The sequence below is a fragment of the Penaeus japonicus genome, unplaced genomic scaffold (assembly GCF_977035675.1).
Source record: "Penaeus japonicus unplaced genomic scaffold, GWHDUDI00000001_assembly GWHDUDI00000021, whole genome shotgun sequence".
NCBI lineage: Eukaryota > Metazoa > Arthropoda > Malacostraca > Decapoda > Penaeidae > Penaeus > Penaeus japonicus.
In genome coordinates, this window is record NW_028234423.1 from 8,650,689 (window position 1) to 8,655,688 (window position 5,000).

At 43.8% G+C, this 5,000-nt stretch overlaps 1 protein-coding gene across 2 annotated transcripts in view; it reads left to right on the forward strand.

Moving 5' to 3' along the window:
- Egfr (epidermal growth factor receptor) overlaps positions 1-5,000 on the forward strand; it is a 354,253-nt gene that overhangs the window by 23,094 nt on the left and 326,159 nt on the right. The gene's annotated exons all lie outside the window — the stretch shown is intronic.

Below are 5,000 nucleotides of genomic sequence, written 5' to 3' on the forward strand. Positions count from 1 at the left end.
CTTTTGATTTTTTTTTTCTTCTCCTTTTTGTATTCCCTCTGTCCACAATGTCTGCCAAGCACAATGCCCTTCCGGTGGCTATAGAGAACGCACGGGATTGTACACTGTTCAGATTTCGCGTTGACGGATTCCCCTCCCCCTCCCCCTCTCCCTCGTCCTCCTCTCCCCCTCCCTCGTCCTCCTCCTCCCCCTCCCTCGTCCTCCTCCTCCCCCTCCCCCCGTCCTCCTACTCCTCCTCCCCTTCTCCCTTCGGTAATTGTGTGCAGGTAATTGTATTTTGGGTTACCCAGTTATTACCCGGTATTCCCTCCTCCCCCTCCCTTCCCCTTACCCGCTCCCTTACCCACCCTACCTCTTCCCTCTATCCATCCCTAAACTACCCCCTCTTTCCTCCCCTTACCCCCTCCTCCATCTTCCATCCCTCCCCCTCTCCCCCTTCCCCCTCCATCCCTATCCTCCTACCGTCTATCCTACTCCCTCCCAAGACCCCCCTCCCCCCCCTTAACCCCCGTCATCCATCGACCCCGGACAACCTGTGGGAAAACAGACCGTGTTATTTAGTATAGGCTCTTAGAAAAGACTTGAAATACGTTCAGAATTCTGACTCCGTAGCCCACTGGAGTATTTGAATTCTGAAGGTCGCTTGTGTTCTTTATTATTATTTTTTATTCATTTATTTATTTATTTATTGTTTATGTATATTGATTTGTTTTTATAATGGAGTTGCTGTTGTTTTTCTAGTAAAACGAGTGTGCGTCTTACTTGAGCAGCTTGTATGCAAATCAATGCAAGGTGGATTCAGGTTGATGCAAGGTCTTCCCTTCATGTGTGTGTGTGCGTGCGTGCGTGTGTGTGTGTGTGTGTGTGTGTGTGTGTGTGTGTGTGTGTGTGTGTGTGTGTGTGTGTGTGTGTGCATATCTATATGTAAATGTATACTTACGCATATGCATTTATGTGTTCAATTGCTCACGGTAGTATACGTATAGTATGTTTGTATAAACAATGCACTCCGACGCGACTACGCACATGTGAATTTTTATAAACCTGCGCCTGTACGTATGTTCGAGTGTGTGCGAGTATGCAAAAGGGAACAAGACGGAGACGAGGCAAGTAGTCGGTCGAGGGTCGGCGTTCAAGCGGAAACCGAAGAATGTCGGTGTGATATGGTGTGACGCAGGAAGGTGTCGTGCATGCAGTCACGGTTGCAGGTGCGTTTCGCACTTGCTCACGCACACAGGCAAAGCGCACATTCATACAATTCAAGCAGACACATGCATACACGCACACACATACAACTCAAGCAGACACATGTATACACGCAGACACACACACACACACACACACACACACACACACACACACACACACACACACACACACACACACACACACACACACACACACACACACACATACACACAGCCACAAGTACAAGTTTTGACAAATACCAAACATAAAATAAGCACAAAATCACACACAAAAAAACAACAACAACCAAAACAACGATAATCAATATTTCAAAAAGAACAGTCGAATCGAGTGAGTGACGCCATTTTTGTCGTCCCCTGTACCACCCCCTCCCCCTCCCCCTCCCCCTCCCCCCTTTCGCCTTTGGCCTTCTGATGGGATCCCTGAGACACGCTCTGCCCTCTGGTGGCTAAGTTTAGAAGCTCGATCGCGTCCGCTGGGATGGAAACGAAAGGTGAAGGTGAAGTTCGAGAAAGGTGTGTGGTTAACAAAAAAAAAGTTCGGGAAATATAGCTTTAGAAAATCGAAAGAGTACATGAATGAAGGAATAGATGTGCTTAGATTTTTTTGAATGTAGATATGCGAATGAAGAGAAGGATGTCTGCAAAAAAATATATTAATAAGTATGTATAGTCTTTTTTCTTTGATAAGTGATTGCAGATTGTACACTTTTAGGCGCTTTCTATTTTCAGTATGGTCATTTTTCTTTGATATATTCACTACCATTAATATTATTTTGTCGTATGAAAATGGACGCTTTGATTTTCGTAGAAACATTAGCGTTCGATGTAGATTTAGGTTTTATTCGAAATAAAGGGATACTCAGTATTTTATTATTATTATTATTATTATTATTATTATTATTATTATTATTATTGTTATTGTTGTCGTTATTGTTATTATTGATTTTATTGTTAAAACTATTTTGGTATTGATATTATCATTATGATTAGTATAGTTATTATTGTTTGTAGTAGTGGTATAAAAATATTTATAAAGATATTGAAATTGTCATTATTAACGCTGAATGGTAATCATGAAATAAAAAAGGATAACTGGTACACACACATCCCGACCAAAGTCCACAAAGGTAAGTCCACTGAAATCAGAATAGCGACAGACATTAAAGTCACGTCCATCACGTTCTCAAAAAAGTATAAGTAAACTGATTACACAGTCGATGGATTCGCCGAACAAAAGAGGTTCGCGTCGTCCATAGGCCAGTGGCAGCTCCTGTATAAACGACTGAATCCTAACCCATTCACTGTCATGAAAGATTCGAATTTATAAGCTCTTAATAGATTCTAGAAAAAAAGAGAGTGCAGATCCATCGTAGGAACCCTTGGCAGGTTCTTAAAAGGAGGTTTTGATCCCTTTAAAATTCCCGCCATCTCTATAGATCCGTTGAATGGCGAAGGATGCTCGAGGAAGTTCATTGAATACACGCTTGTCTGATCCTGTGATCTTCAGGTTTTATATGTCTTGTAAATGGATCGATACCCAAGATGTATAGATGCTTTGGGTATGCAAATTGCCGGTAGCTTGAGTTGTTAAAGGAACAAATGTGTTCGTTCGTTTTCTCTATTTATTTCTTGCATTTTGTTTGCGTGTTTTTATCGTCTTTTTTTACGTGTATTCTGACCGCTTGTGTTATCTGTTATTATGTTTTTCAGTGTTAGTTTTCTCTGTTTGAAATGAAAACGAATTGTATAACTGACTGTCGTTTATCCAAAAGTACCTTGGTAATAAATTAAAGTTATAATGATTTGACGAATGTACACTAGAAGGCCGTTTTCAGTGTTACAGGAAAACTTAAAATGCTACTTTGAACTGTTATAATTATGTATCATGTAAAGACGCCAAAGCAATGTCAGAAATGGTACTTACGTTTACTTTGATATTTACAGATGCAAGTCAGTTACAGATTTTTTCAGTTGCTCTTCGAGTGACATTTAGTCGGTTATTTCCTCATTCTCAATGTACTTACGGTGTTTTATTCCGGATAACTATTACTCTCCATCTCTTCCTCTCTCTCTCTCTCTCTCTCTCTCTCTCTCTCTCTCTCTCTCTCTCTCTCTCTCTCTCTCTCTCTCTCTCTCTCTCTCTCTCTCTCTCTCTCTCCCTCTCCCTCCCTCTCTACCTCTCTCCATCACTCTCTCTCCCTCCCTCCTCTCCCACTCCCTGAACCGGCCCCTTCCTTTAACCCGGTCACATTTCCTTTTGTAAAGTGTTTTTGAAAACACCGCCTTTTGATGCGAGGAATGTTCCATCTGAGTTTTATAATGTGTGGAAAGGTCCTTCTGAAAATATTATTTGATTTGTTTATTTGTTTGATTTTTTGGGCTTCACAAAAGTGTATTTGTTCGTTTCTATTTAGTTTTTTTATGTTATTATTTTTTTATTCGCTATTCCTTCTCATGGAGGAGAATTCGTCATTTTTTTTTATCTTTTGGTGTTGTACTTTTTCTTACCTTTATTCGCCTTTTCTGGCTCCCTTTTACCGTTGTTGTTTACTCCCCTCTTTCGTTTCCCCCTTGCCGTCATCTTCTCTTACGCTCCCCCCCCTTCGTCACCTTTTTCTTATCAATTTTCTTGTTTTTTTTTCTTTGTATTCTATTTTTCCTCTTCTATTTGTTTTTCTTCTTTTCTTTCTTTCTCTTCGCCTTCTTTCTCTCCCCTTCCTTCAACCTTCCTTCCCATCCCTTCTAACTCCATTCCCTTCTCTTCCCTTCTCTCTTCCCTATTAGCCCCCCCACTTCAACCTCTACCCCCCCCCCTTCCCTTGTGAGTCCCTCCACTTCCCCTACCCTCACTTATCCTTCCCTTCCCTTCCCTTCTCGCCTTTCCTTCTAGCTCCCTCCACTTCCCCCTCTCTCCACTCCCCCTCCTTTCCCTTCTCTTCCCTTACAGCTCCGTCCACATCCTCCTCCCTTCCTCTCTCTTCTTTTCTTTTCTTACTCCCTCTGCTTCGCCTCCCTTCCTCCTTCTCTTCCCCCTTCCACCTTCCCCCTTCCCTATTTCCCTTCCCCCTACCCCCCTTCTCCATCCCCTTCCCCCTTCCCCCTTCCCCCTTCCCCCCTTCTCCATCCCCTTCCCCCCTCCCCCTCCCCCTTCTCCATCCCCTTCCCCTTCCCCCTTCTCCATCCCCTTCCCCTTCCTCTTCCCCCCTTCTCCATCCCCTTCCCCTTCCCCTTCCCCCCTCCCCCTCCCCCTTCCCCTTCCCCTTCCCCCCTTCTCCATCCCCTTCCCCTTCCCCTTCCCCTTCCATCCCCTCGAGCCACGTAGCCTCGGGGTGTTTCACTTCCTTAGCGCTGAGAAAATTGGGGTTCGGCAGTCGGCGTCCGAAGCGAGGGAAAACATACGCACGCTGGGGCGATCCTGCGAGCCGACCTTTGCGTTCTGTCCTGTTTTGTTTTCGTGTTTTTAATTGATTTTTTTTTTTTAATTGAGTTCTTCTGTGTTTGTTGAAGAGGGGAATGGGAGTTTTTATTTGTGGTGTTGAAGGATTTTTTTTGTGTATGGTATTGGGGAAATGGTTTTTACTCTTGGTCTTCTCTCTCTCTCTCTCTCCCTCTCTCTCTCTCTCTCTCTCTCTCTCTCTCTCTCTCTCTCTCTCTCTCTCTCTCTCTCTCTCTCTCTCTCTCTCTTTTCTCTATCCCTCTCTCTTTCATTGGGATCATGAGCGCGTTCGGACGTCTCGTATTTTGTGAACTCCCAGACACAGCCAGATTGTGACCTCGGGCCTGTATAGG